Raw genomic sequence first — 15851 nt, forward strand, 5'->3', positions numbered from 1 at the left:
TTCCATCTTTTCCCACCTCCACATTCAATTACTGTTATGTCAAAATGCTGTATTTTAACATCACACAAAGATGTCTACATGCAAATTACCAATGTCATTTACATATAAGGCAAATTACTGGTCCCAGATGAGAATCCCAAATCTAAGTCTGTGGGAACAGGATCTAAACATAAGTAATTTAAGTTATATGAGAGAATATTATGAACACAAAATGTTGATCATGTTTGTTCTTTTCTTATCTATATATATTTAATATATTTATACATTGTAAGTTGATTTAGCAGCCTTTGACAGTGTCTCAGTTGCTATTTTAAAAATAAATGAATTAACAAATAAATACATGTACAATTTCTCCCACCTTACTTTATGGCCTCTGCTAATTTTCATGTCACATATTATTTCTATATTAGTAAGACTTTTGTTATTTGTATCCTAGATTCTAATTATAACTTCTATATGTAGAATCATCTCTGTATATAAAATAATTTAATGTGATATAGTTAGATCACTTTATATCCACTCTGACAATCTGTCTCCTAAATTAAGGTAGGTGTTTATCAGACTACTTACATTTAATTCAATAACTAATGAGGTTATATGTACATTATCTTATTTCTTTTCCATTTTTTCCATATGTTCTTTGTTCCTTTCTATCTTTGTCACTTATTAGATTAATTCAATATATTTTGTAAATTCATATTACTTCCAGTGTTGGATTATATCTTAGTTACTTTCTTGTCTCTGGGACAAAATACCCAATATTCACAAGTTAAGGAAAGGTCTATTTTGGCTCACAGTTTGTGGAGGTTTCAGTCCATAGTCTGCCAGCTCCAAGGGAGGGTGGCATGGCAGAGGGGCCTCGCAGAAGAGAAACAGTCCATGGCAGGGTAGGCAGGAGACAGGGAGACTTCTTTCCTTCTTTTCCTTTTTATTCCATTCAGGGTAGAAGCCCATTGGTTGGTGGGACCCACGCCTTGGGGGAGGGGCCTTCCCTCCAGTAAATCCACCATCCATACTCAAAACTATGCTATCCCAATGAGTAGACTAATCCAGTGTCACACACCCATGATCCAGTATCACAATTGCTTGATCCAGTCACTCCCAAAAGCCTTACCTAAGAGCCCATGATGCTTTGAGTGTACTTCTAGATATAGACTATAGCAGATAATTATCTATATCTCTTGGAAAACTCTCAGCCATAAATTAATCACTTCTTTCTTCTTCATCTCAATTCTTTTGGTGATGCCAATTACAATTATGTAAAGACAGTTGATGTTGCCACACATATCACTGATTCTCTTTATACTTTTTGTAAAATAAAACACTTTAAAATTGTTTATGGGGAACAGCTGGCACACAGTGAGGACCTCGGCAGCGTGGAGCCCCCACTCTGGCCCTGCACTCGGCCCACAGCAACCAGCTTAATGGCAAGGGCACCTGCAGCAACCTCCCACCCCACACCCTCCATCACCACCTCTGGCCTCCTGGCTGTGCTGCTACCTGGTCCCACACTACAGAGGCACAGGGGGGTCATAAAGGCCATTGTCCTGAGCTCCAGAAGATAGAGCAGAAGTGAACAACAAAAAGAGGGCCTCTCTCAGGCTCCTCAATGAAAGCAGAAGCCCACTGGAAAAGTGAAGAGAATCTCTGCAAAGAAGGCACACCAGACCACCGTGCTTGTTAAGTTGGAGGGATCATCACCTGGCATCAGAACCTGGACTATCTTCAGGGGAAGGGCAGCTGGAACCCACAGTAGAACCTTGAAGAGTTCAACCCTGCAGGAGGACAGAGAGCTCAACTTGGGCCTTGCAGCCAGAAATCTGCCAGAATCTCACCAGTCTGCTAATAGTTTGGTGAGACTCATTGACTTATATCTGCACACTGCTGCCCATGTTGTCTATTGTGACAGCAGAGACATACCCTGAAGGAGACCCTTCATTTTTATTTTTTATTTGTTATTTGCAAAAAAATTTTCACCTTATTTTTAATTTTTAACTTTTTTTCCTACTCTTTTAAAAATTTTGTCTCTTCATTTTTTTCTTTCTTTTCTCGTTTCTTTTGCTCTCTCACTCATTCTCTCACTGTCCCATATTGTTCTTCCTTGCCCTTTTTGTTAATGTTCTGGTCCTAATTTGGATTTCTTCTTTATTTTACTTTTCTTCTCTTTTTCCGTCTATCAATTGTCATTAGTTTTAAAGGAAAGTAAATACAGTTTCTAGCCTCCCTATTGCTGTGAGGTTGTTCTGTTCTCATCTTTGCTCTTTCATTCTGCCTTTTCCTCTGGTCTTCAAAAGTTTCTTAGAGTTTGCCTGATCTTCCTGTGTCCTCTGGCCTCATTGCTAACCTTTCCCTACCCTTCTACCTATCTCACCCTCCCTCCCCAACTCCTTCTCACTCACCATCATGAAGGGTAGAGTTGCTATATTGAAGAATTCATTCACTATAAACATATGTTGGGCTAGTCCTCAATTTTGATTTAATTCACACAGTTAAGGATGATAGATTAATAACTACCACAAATTGTCATTTTCTAAGCTGTGCTTTAAGCTATGGTGTTGCTGCTTGTATCACATGGGCTAAGGTATTGTGGTTGATCTAATCAGTTGTCCTTCCTGGTATAATGAAAATGACACACCCTCAGAGCCATTAGAGACTCAAAACCTAAAGACCAGATATATCTGGAGGACACCTCTGAGAAGCAATCATTCCACAAGGATTCTAAATACAAGAAACAAAGATACTTAGAATAAACAATTTTGAAGTACAAACCCAGAAATTAAACCAAGGACAGTACCAAAAACAAAAATCAGGAGACATTTAACCAAGGCACAAACTCAGACTTCCACCCTACAAAAGGCAAATTCTGGGGGGAAACAAGGTGGAAAAGTCTGATAATCAACCACCTGGACACCCTGAAGTGATAGCATGGGAAGTAACAAAACAGATGAATGAGGCTCTAGAACAATTCAAAGCAGAAATAATCTCCCAGATAACTACAGAGATGGTGAGCAGAGTGAAAGACATGATTAGAGGCTCTAGAACAGAAACAGATAAAAAAAATAGATGAGCTCAGAACCACACTGGAAGCCATGAATGCCCAGTATAAGAAAGAAATGAAAACCATGATCACCCAACATAAGAAAGAAATGGATTCCATGAAAGAGATTCAAACAGATTATAGGAGATTAAAAACTCCATTGAAAGTATTCACAGCAGATTAAGGGGACATAAAGATAGAATATTAGATAAGGACCATGAAAACAGAGATTTCTTAAAAATAGTAAGAGACCATGAGAAATCAATCCAGCAGCTGCTACATGATGCAAAAAAGAATAACATAGGACTGATAGGAGTCCATGAAAAAACAGGGGAAAGTGCAATAGACATAAAAAAAACTGTTCACAGAAGTAATAGTAGAAAACTTCCCAACAGAGGTAGAGAATTGGACATACAGTTAACTGAGGTGTATAGAACTCCAACTAGCCACAATCAAAACAAAATCTATGCCTAGACATATAATAGTCAAGATCCCAGAAACCCAACAGAAGAACAAAATCCTACAAGCAGTAAGAAAAAAGAACAAATCACCTACAAAGGAAGGCCCATCAGAACCACAGCAGACTTCTCAGCACAACTCTCAAGTCAAGGAGAGCCTGGAGTGAAGTATTTCAAGCCCATAAAGAAAATAACTTCCAACCTAGACTGTTGTATCCTGCAAAATTATCTTTCAAAATCGATGGAGAAATTAGATACTTCCATGACAAAGAACACCTGAGAAATTTCATGAAGACCAAACAAGCACTCTAAACAATATCCTAGAAAAAGACAATGAAGGTCACAGCTCCATGAAGCCCAACAGAGGAAAGTCACCAGGCAAGGTAAGAAACTAAACATAAAGGGGGAAAAATGAGAAATAAAAGAGCCAACAAGAGTAAAACATCATGACAAGGATGAGTCATTATCTATCAATTATAACCATCAATTTTAATGACCTCAATTCACCAATCAAAAGAAATAGACTGGCAAAATGGATTAAGAAGTGAAATGCAACAATATGTTGTATACAAGAAACACACCTAACTCAAAAAGAAATTCTTAGACTGAAAATAAAAGGATGGAAAACAGTTCTCCATACAACAGGAACCAGGAAAAAAGCAGGGGTAGCAATCTTATTTGCAGACAAAGTAGATTTCAAACCAAAACTAATTAAGAGAGACAAAGATGGTCACTACATCCTTGTGAAGGGAACAGTCCAAGAGAAAGAGATGACAATCATAAATAGATATGCACCAAATATGAATGCCCCCAACTATACAAAACAAATATTAATGGACATGAAAAACCAAATAAGCACTAATACAATTGTAGTGGGAGAACTCAATACCCCACTATCACAAATAAACAGATCATCTAGACCAAAGGTCAACGGCAAAATTCTAGAACTGAGCCAAGCTATTGAACAAATGGATTTAATAGATGTTTACAGAGTGTTCCACCCCACAAAATCAGAAAATACATTTTTTTCAGGTCCACATCAGCCATTCTTCAAAATAGACCACATGCTAGCTCATAGGACATGTTGAAGTAAATGTAAAAGAATTGAAGTTACCCCCTGTATATTATCAGACCATAATGCAATAAAATTGGAGATTAATAGCAAAAGAAACCGCAAAACCCAAAAAAACACATGGAAATTGAATAACACTCTCCTGAACAACCGATGGGTCATAGAGGAAATTAAAAAAAAATTAGACAGTTTCTACAAGTAAATGATAATGTCAGGAAAACATACAGGAATCTATGGGACACAATGAAAGCAGTTCTATAAGGGAAATTCATAGCAGTAAATGCCCATATTAGGAAAACAGAGAGAGTTCAAATAAACAACATAATGGTGAACCTCAAGCTCCTAGAAAAAGAAAATGACAAAGCCAAAGCTCATACAAGGGAGGAAATTATAAAGATCAGAGCAAAAATCAATGTAATTGAGACTAAGAGAATGATACAAAAAAACAATGAATCAAAGACTTGGTTTTTCAAAAGAATAAATAAAATTGATAAACTTTTAGCCAACCTTATCAAAAACTGAAAGAAAAGTCTCAAATCCAGGCAATTAAGAATAAAAAAGGTGAAGTCACAACAGACCCAGCAGAAATCCAGAGGATCATCAATACCTACTTTGAGGACCTGTACTCTAATAAAATGGAAAACACAGAAGAAATGGACAGATTCCTAGACACATACAAATTGCCAAAGTTAAATGAAGAAGATATAGAAATTCTAAACACCCCAATTACAATCAATGAAATTGAAAACTTAATTAAAAATTTACCAACAAAGAAAAGCCGGGGTCCAGATGGCTTCACTGCTGAATTCTACAACACATTTAAAGAAGAACTATCACCACTACTCTTTAAACTCATCAATGAAATTGAAAGGGAAGCAATACTTACAAATTCATTCCTGGAAGCAAGTGTTACTTTGATTCCAGAACCAGGGAAAGACCCAACCAAAAAAGAGAACTATAGGCCAATCTCCCTAATGAACATAGATGCAAAAACCCTCAACAAGATACTGGCAAACAGAATACAGAGGGTCATCAAGAAGATCATATACCCTAACCAAGTCAGATTTATCCCAGGGATGCAAGGATGGTTCAACATACATAAATCAATAAATGTAATACACTATATTAACTGAGCCAAGGACAAAAACCATATGATCATCTCTCAATAGATGCAGGAAAAGCATTTGACAAAATCCCACACACATTCATGATAAAAACTCTACAGAAAATTGGAATAGAAGGTCTTTATCTCAACCCGAGTAAGGCTATCTATGAAAAACCAACAGCCAACATCACACTAAATGGTCAAAAATTGAAAACTTTCATGCTAAAATCAGGAAAAAGACAAGAATGTCCACTATCACCACTCCTGTTCAATATAGTTCTGGAAACATTAGCCACAGCAATTAGAAAAGAGAAAGAAATAAAAGGAATAAAGATAGGAATGGGAAAAGTTAAACTGTCATTATTTGCTGATGATATGATACTTTACATAGAAGACCAAAAAAACTCTACCAAAAGATTTCTAGACTTAAGTGACAGATTTAGGAGAGTAGCTGGATATAAGGTCAAAACTCAAAAAACAATAGCCTTCTTATACACAAATAACACACTGAGAGAGAAATTAGGGAAACAATTCCTTTTATAATATTATCCAAAAAATGAAATATCTAGGAATCAATCTAATGAAGGAAGCAAAAGACCTCTACACTGAAAACTACAGCACTCTGAAAAAAGAGATGGAAGAGAATATAAGAGAATGGAAAGACATCCCTTATTCCTGGGTAGGAAGAACCAATATAGTGGAAATGGCCATACTTCCAAAATTACTATATAGATTTAATGAAATGCAATTGAAATTCCAACAACATACTTCACAGAACTAGAGAAAACAATCCAAAAATTCATTTGGAACCAGAAGAGACCTAGAATGGCAAAAGCAATTCTAGGCAACAAACACATGGCAGGGGCTACCACAATCCCCAACTTGAAACTATACTACAAAGCTACTGTGATAAAACAGCATGGTACTGGCTAAGAAACAGACCTGAGGATTGGGGAAACAGATTAGAATATGGAGAAACAACTCCAGACACACTCAGCCACCTCATCTTTGACAAAGGGGCCAACCACCATCATTGGAGGAAAGATAGCTTATTTAATAAATGGTGTTGGAAAAACTGGATTTCAACTTGCCAAAGATTAAGACTAGACCATATCTATCACCATGCAATAAACTAAGATCAAAGTGGATTAAAGATCTAAATATTAAAACAGAAACACTAAACTTGCTGGAAGATAAGTTAGGTAGAACTCTTGAAGACATTGGCATAGGAAAAGACTTTATGAACAAAACCTCAGTAGCACGGGAACTAGCACAAAGAATCAACAACTGGGATATTATCTTATTAAAAAGCTTCTGCTCTCCAAGAGAAGCCACCAACAGAGCTAAGAGACAACCTACAATGTAGGAAAAAAATTTTACCAGCTGTTCCTCAGACAAAGGACTACTATGTAGAATATATAAAGAACTTAAAAAAATCAGACCCCCCAAATTTAAAGACCCAATTCAAAAATGGCCATCTGAAATGAACAGACATTTCTCAGAAAAGGAAACAAAAGCAGCAAATAAACATATGAAAAAATGTTCAACTTCACTGATCACTTGAGAGATGCAGATGAAAACAATGCTGAGATTCCACCTCACCCCAGAAAGAATGGCTGCTATCATGAAATCAACCAATAACAAATGCTGGCAGGGGTGTAGAGAGAAAGGAACCCTTCTCTATTGTTGGTGGGAGTGTAGACTGGTTCCACCACTGTGGAAATCAGTATGGAGATACCTCAAAGAACTAGGACTGGAAGTCCCATTTGACCCAGCTATTCCCCTGCTTGGGATCTTCCCCAAAGAATTAAAAGAATCCTACCACAGCGATATATGTGCACCCATGTTTATAGCAGCACAGTTTGTAATAGCTAAAGCTTGGAAACAGCCCAAGTGGCCATGAACTGGAAAATGGATAAAGAAGATGTGGTTTTTCTATAAAATGGAGTGCTACTCAGCCATAAAGAACAAGAAACTAGAGACATTTATAGCTAAATGGATGCACATTGAGGCCATACTCTTAAGTGAAATAAATAGGACACACAAGTAAATACCGAATAGTTTCTCTGTTGTGAGAAACTGAAAGTGTAAATCAGAATTAAAATGATTAAAATGAATAATTGATAATTTGAAATAAGAAGAAAAGTTCCAAAGTGGTAAGGGAAGTTGGAGAGTAAGGGGAAAGTTAAGAAGGGAAAGGAAAAATTATGAGAAAAGAAAAAAAAATGGAAATGAAGTCTATGTAAATAGGGAAGGGTGGAGGTGGTGAAGAGAGGACAGGGAATGGGGAAAAAATAAGAACAAGATACATCATGTACAGGTACAAGCACCCAATGATAAATGTAAACATATGGTGTACCTAAAATGTACCAATAAAGGAATTTAAGTAAAAATATTTTTTATTGGTTTCTTATTAGTACATATTTGCAGTACATGATTAATTGTACTTTCTCAGTGGTGCTTTTTTGATAATTTGGATAATTTCTGTTGCTATGTCTTCCCATTCACTAATCTTTTCTTTTGAAATTCTGAACCGCTATTAATTCCATGGGATAGAGTTTTTAATCTCAGACATTGTGATTTCATTTCTATATGTTTGCTCTGGATATTTTTATAATTCTCATAAATATTCTTAAAATTTTTAATATGTAGAATAGCTCTGAAATAGTTTAATGTCCTTGCTGATTCAAAGCCCTTTATCATTTCCATTTCACTTCAGATTGATTTCTTTTTCTCATTTTCTTCTTACCTCATCTGGGGTATTTTTCCTTGCATTTTTATGCCTGGTATTATTTGATTGAATAACAGAATTTATACGTTTTCCCCTGTCCTGTTCTTTATATACTTTGTATACATTTAAATATTTTTGAACTGTGTGTTTGTATGCAGTTCACTCACTTGGAAGCAATTTGATCCTTTCGGGTGCCACTTTTAAGATTTTAGGGGGGAAAAGAGCAGTATTTTTGTCTGTATTTTAATTATTCATCATTACTAAGGCAAGAACCCCACCAGTGCCCTGTGAATTAGGAAGATTGTTGGTCTGCCTCATTGGACCATTCCTTAAGTTCTTATGGAATTCACCAATGAAATAATTTGAGCTTTAGCCCTGTTTGTTCTCTGGGTGTTGAATGTCTAATACTGTAAGGCAGATTTTCCCTCAGTCTTGGTTATTTTTTTGACACATGTGCTCATTTTGTTTTTGATCAATATTTGAAGGAAACCTTCTGTGGTTCTCTATGTCCTCACTGTGCAGATTTCTCTTTCTTGTATTGTAACCTGTGAATGCTTTCCTTTTCCTGCCTGAGTTTATGCCTTCTCTCCTGAACTTGAGAATTCTGCTGAGCTCTGATCCTTCTCTGTGAGGTATCCTGTAGGTTTTCTAAATTGTGTTCTTCTTGTTTCTTTCCCAGTGATCTTTGACAGGTAGATCACTGTCCTGTGTTACCTCATGTGTAATGTAACATTTCTTCTCATCACCAGAAGTTCTAGCCAGTAAAATAAGGCAAGAAAAAAATATATAACATTAATATTTGGCAGAAAGAATAAAAACTATCTCTATTAACAAAGGATATAATTGTGTACAGAGAAAATTTTGTCTATATTGCTATAAGAAACTGTTTGTTATATCATATGGAATATATTTTCTAACAATTAAGGTATTTTATTAGAATCTGCATCAACAATATGTCTAGAAAATTTCTAAATATTTAAAAATTTAATAGCACACTCTCAAATAAACAGTAAGTCAAGAAGAAATCATGAGAGAAAGCAAAAAATATTCTAACTGAAATTACTATGTATCAAAAATTAAGAACTGTATCTGAAAAACAGATTTAAAGGAAAAGATAAATCTAAAAGCTTACAATAGAAAAGATAGAAGATAATTGATATGACTCAACTTTGAGATTAACATTTTTCCATTTAAACCCAAAATAAATAAAATAATAAAATAATGGCAAAATGAAATGAAATAGAAAATACAAAAACAAAAGAGAAAATCACAAACCCCAAAGTTGGAGGGTTGTTAAAAGATTAATTAAATTGATAATCTTTGGTAGAAATTATTAAGGAAAAGGGGAAGGGAAACAAAATATGGATGTCAAGAATAAAAGAAATTATATAAAAGCATATTTAAAATTAAAAAGTTAAAAGAATATTATAATTAATGCAATGGTATAATATTTGACAACTTAAATGAAACAAACACATTCTTTGAAAGACAACATGCCAAAATCAGTCTAAAAGAAAGAAAATATGAACAGCCCAGTATTTATTACAAATACTGAATTTGTAATTTAAAAGAAAATAAAACCTTTACACAAATAAACCCTGAACCCAGATGACTTCACCAGTGAATTCCAAAAGTATTTGAAGAATTTATACTAATGTTATGCAAACTCTTTTATAATATAAAATAGGAAGAAATACTACCAAACATGTTTTATTTTATTCAATCATTATAATACTGATGCCTAAATTTGACAATGAGTTTGTTTACAAGAAAAGTTATATAGACCAATATTCTCCATGAACATAAACACAAAAACTGCCCACAAAATGTTGGCAAAGTACTTTGAGAATATGTAGAAAAAGGTAATTCAGCATAACCACATGGGATTTATATCAGGAATGCAAGGTTGGTTTAATAATTTTTAAAAATCAATGTAATTCATAACTTTAATAAAACAAAGGAGAAAAACGTTATTTCAGTAGATATGGAAAATTGTTTAAGAAAATTAAAAGTCCATTCATGTGTTTAAAACAAAACTCAGTGATCTAAAACTAGAAAGTTGCTTCCCTTATCTAATGAAAAGCATCTATAAAGTATCCCCCACGGCTATCATACTGAATGCTGAAAGAGTAAACATATTCAACTCTCATCCCCAAAGGTTGGGAAAAACCAAAAATATATACAGCCCCATTTCCAGTCATCATTTTACTAGAAGTACCCACCCATATAGTAAACCAAGTAAATGAAGTATACAGCATCAAGGTTTGACAGGAAGGATAAAATTACCTTTATTAACAAAGAACATAACTGTTTATGTAGAAAACATTGCAAACATTGCTAGAATAAATAAATGAAGCTTTAAAGGTAAAAAATAAATGAATTGCATATTAGCAATAGCTAGTTAGGATATGAAATCACAAAACAATTCTAATTGGAATAGCATAAAATATTTAATAAATTTAACACAATATACATTAGACAGTTACACTTAAAAGGTATAAATATTGTTGAGAAATTAAATAATAACTATAAATAAAGAGATAGAGATATCATATTCTTACATTTGAAGACAATACTGTTAGTCTGTCCATTCTCCATAAATTGAACTGTGGAGTCAATGTCATCTCAATCATAATGCTAGAGTTTTTCTACAAAAAAATGACAATCTGACTCTAAAATTTACACAAAAACACAAAGGTCTGAAAGTAGCCAGAATGATATTGCAAAAGAACAAATTAGCCCAAGACAACTTGTAGATGCTACCATGTGTAGTAATCAGGAGAGTGTGGTGTTAACATAGTAACAGCTAACTTATTTTTAACAAAAATGCTGGGCAACTTCATATGAGAAAAATAATATCTTTTTAATGATTGATGCAAGACTTGCCTTAAAATATCAAAAGTAAACAAATGCAAGGCTGGAGTATGCAAAGATGTCTTAGAACACAAAATAAGTATTAATATTAAAAGAAAAAAGGATAAATTGAACTTGGTCAAAATTAAAATCTTTCATCAGCACATGGGGAAAACCATATGTGATGCATATTTCTGGGACAGAATGTCCAGATTATTTTGGATTTTTTAAAAAGAATTTTAAAGACCTACCACAATGTATCTGTAAAAGAAAACACATAATCAAACCCAGTGAAAGTAGGCAATAGGTATGAATAATTTCTCCCTAAAAATATGTGAGTGATTGAATAAGCATGTCAAGGGTTGTCAACATCATTAATCATCAGAGATAAGCAAATCAAATGAGATTTGCACCAAAATGGAAAAAAATTAAACACATTAGCACCACCAAATATTGCAAGAGTGGAGGGCTACTGGATCTCATATTTATTCAATGACCTGGTAATTCAATTACCTTGGATTTTCCTAAATCACAAAAAACACATGTCCACAAAAGAGTCTGAGAAAGAATGTTTATAATCAATTAAATCATAATAGCGAAAACTTGTTATAACTCAAAAGAGAAAAATGCATAAATTGTGTTAATCTCATTTAATTTGAATATGACCCAGAAATTTAAAACACCAATTAATAATACACACAACAACCTGGGTGAATCTTCAAATAATTATATTATGTAAAAAATACCAGAGACAAAATGATGGTCTATAATTGCTTTTTTATGAAGTTAATACAGAAAATTAATCTATGGTGATAAAATATCAGAAAAATGGTTTATGCTGGGGTATGTGAAGATCAACCAGAAGTTGACAGGAGGGAATTCTATGAAATGAGAACAGTCAATATCATGATCAAGGTCATCAGTCACGTATGTTAGACATTTATCAAAACTCAAAGAATTGTGCACACAAATCTATGCACTTAGCCATAAATGTTATTTTACTTAAAAGATAGATCGGTTGAGAGGGGATTGATTCTGAGTCATACAGCTCCCCTGGGTTTCAACAATGCTACAGAACCTGAGAGACTCTTCCAGCTAGTCACTGCCCATTTGACCAAACTAGTCTAGGCAAACAGGAAAATACTGGAGGTTTTCTCACCTAGTTCCTCAGACTGTTTTCTGCCATCTTCCCTTCATCCTTTCTTTTCCTTCCATGTCTCTCTTTCCACAGAATATAAGCACTTTCTGTAAAAGACTCTCACATACACTTCACCCACAACTGGTGAAAAGCAAGAACCAGTTTTCACAGGAATGAAGGCCCTATAAATTTATTATGTAATTATTTGTTGAAAGATTGAACTCCTACATATAAAAATCAATAATTAAAACATAACACTTGCTTCTCCTGGAGAAATGTGAGAATTTGGGGGTGGCTTAAACTAAATAGGTTGAGTGTTGATGTCCTAACCATACACAATCTATACCAGAAAATTTTCCATTTTGGTCAAAAAACTTCACTTAGCATTAAATATCCACACTGGTATGAGTACTTCCTGTCAAGATCTGACACTTAATTCTATGTCCTGTTTAAGACTGTGCTCCTTTCAATTTTGTTGTTCCAGGAACCTTCCAGACTCAGCTTTAAACCTACCCGGATGCAGATTTATTCCCCAAATCGCCATACATTAAGATGATAATTTATCCTGACCCATGAGTTTTCTGTGAAAAAGCAGTTGTGTAACTCTCCTTAAGAACATTCTTATGGTATATTTAGTAAGAATCTTACATTTGGTCTGCTGTATCAAACTAGTTAGGACTGGGTTATTTAGAAAGACAGAAAGACAGAGGAAGGAAGGAAGGAAGGAAGGAAGGAAGGAAGGAAGGAAGGAAAGGAAGGAAAGGAAGGAAAGGAGGGAGAGAGGGAAGGAGGGAGGGAGGTTAATTTGCATAGTCCTGGAGGCTGATATGTCCAAAATCAAAACACTGACAGATCCAGTTACCTGGATGAGGGCTGATCTCTGATGCCAAGATGGCACCTTATGGTTCCCTCCTCTGGAGAGAAAGAACACTTTGTCCTTCTGTGGTGGAGGTGGAAGCCAAGAGAGCCAAATGCTAAGTGCTGTGTGAAGCCTGTTCTACAGAGCCTTAGTCTCATTCATGAGGGGAGAAGCCCTATCACCTAATCATCTCTCAAGGCCCCACCCTTAACACTATCCTATCGTCCATTAAATTTCTGCCTGAATTTTGGAGGAGACACAGATGACAACTACATTAATACAAATGATTAGGAGTGTTTACAAAACTCAGGTTTACATTGAAATAAGTTTGGTATAAAAATACCACCCCTTTCCAAAATGATACTTTCAAAATTCCAAGCCAATTTCCTGATTATATCTACTTAAAAATAGCTATTGAGCCCTGTCCTTTAAATCACAGGGTAATGCTTATGACAATAATCATATATTTTACATCGTATTTTAATAATACAATTAGAAATATTATTCATAAGGGCCCTTAAAGGCAAGGATTGACTACATCTCATTTTAGACGTTTAAACTAAATACCAGAAAATAAATATAAAATCCCCATCTTGGATACAAACCAGATTTGTGTAACTCTGTGCAGCTTTTGAGGTAATAACCTGCTTAGTAACTGTTGCCGTCCATTTGTGAGGCTTTATGAACCTGTGACAAAAACAACTGAAACAACTGTCTAAATGGGGTTGTCTTCGTAATTAGAAAGTTTTTCTTTCCAATAGATTATTTTTCTGGAAAAATTGGCAGAAATAGTTATTCACTCTTTCTTATCACTTCAATGAACACAAAATTCCATTTTCTGTTCCCCTAGACCTTGCTGTTCCATCCCTCCATGTGGTCAAGTCTGATGGGATCCAGGAATTATTGCAAATTATTTTAACTGATGGTTTTTGGCTAAACATGAACCTTGAGCCCTCTGACTCCCTCCTCATTGCATTCTTTAACGATATTTCCATGGACTTCTCAAGCTATCTGAACCCTAACTACTATACTTCACTGGCTTCTCAATTCTCCCCTGGAGACAAAGTCATAGATAATTTTAACTGAACCACACATGAAATCTATATATACAGCCATTTCTATATATGCAAATATCTACCTTTAGTGACCTTCAAAAAAATGATAATCCTGAATAAGCTTCTTATGGATTCTTTTATAGCTAAAATCTACTTTCCAGGAAGATGTTTAATAAAACGGGAAAAGTGTATGACTTACAACTCTGCAGATCCTCAAATCTCGGCTTTAACAGTCTCAGTTTCCTTGGTTGGTACTTACTGAGTATTAACTTGGTGGGTGATGCGAGCTGCAGGTACCTATAATTCCACAATGGTTCAGACAGCTTCTGTCCCCTGCCCTGCTGAGGCTTGAAATCTGTCAGCAAGAATTGGAGGACAGGCAAATGTGCATGGGGTAAAAAAATAGAGATACAGTCCAGGAGCTAATGGCCTTTCAAGTTATAAAACATTTTGAATTTATTGTGAGAATTATGAGGAGATGTTGACAAGTTTAAACTGGAAGAATGGTTTGATAAAATCTGAATTTTTGAAAAATCACTCTGGCTACCGGGTAAAAGTTGGAATGCTTTAGGATATACCAAGACACAGAAAGACTAGTTAGGAAGATAGGAAAGTACTCTGTTAATCCAGATGAAAGATAAAATGGACCTGTGAGACAATCATACCTGGATGATGAAGACAGAGAAAAATGAGTTGATTCACAAAATTTCTAGGAATTAGGACAAAATGAAAGAATAAGTTGGGTATTGGGAAAAAACACAGGTGAGTTAAGGGTGACTCCAAAGTATAAGGCTTCTGGGAAATTAGAACCATGACTGAGACAGAGTGGAGGTAGGGTAGGGCAGGTATGTACTAAAATGGCAGTCCTACTTGAGACATGCTGGATTTGTTCTGCTGGGCAGACCCAAGTTAACATGTTTGGTCAGCCGACAGAGATACAAGGCTTGAAGTTCAAAAGCAATGTCTGGTTGGAAGATAAAGAATCAAGCATTCTCTCCAACTATGGATGATAACTGCAGTTCTAAAGTAGGTCCATTTACTTGGGTTCAGGTACAAGCAGGAAGAAGAGCTAGACTAAAATTCACACAATTTCTTGATTTCCTAAATTCTCTTTATTTCAACATTAAAAGTAGTACATAAAAAATTATTTTCAGTGAACTGACATAGTTAATTTGATCAGACATATGCTAACAGAATCATTACCTATATTCTATACTTCACTATCACAGCTGATGACACAGGAGCATATACATTTCCTACAGTGTAAGACTTCTCTGAGCGTGATAAAATCTTAACTACAATTTTCTACTAACATCTGAAGAAAAGTAACTGCTATGTGAAAGACAAAAGGCTTCTTCTTAGTTATGCTGAGTCCAACAACAAATTGAATTCTTCAATATATTACAGATACACATTTTTATTTATTCATCTGTCTTCCACTAAACCTATTTCTATTGTTTTATTCATTTTCAGTATCCCAAACCTGCAGTTCAAGACCAATTTTTTGTTTGTAATATGAAAGGAATTTAATAAGAACTGTACT

Source organism: Heterocephalus glaber, unplaced genomic scaffold, assembly GCF_053883595.1.
Source record: "Heterocephalus glaber isolate CG9 unplaced genomic scaffold, H.glaber_assembly_v1.0 deba00001737, whole genome shotgun sequence".
Taxonomy (NCBI): Eukaryota; Metazoa; Chordata; class Mammalia; order Rodentia; family Bathyergidae; genus Heterocephalus; species Heterocephalus glaber.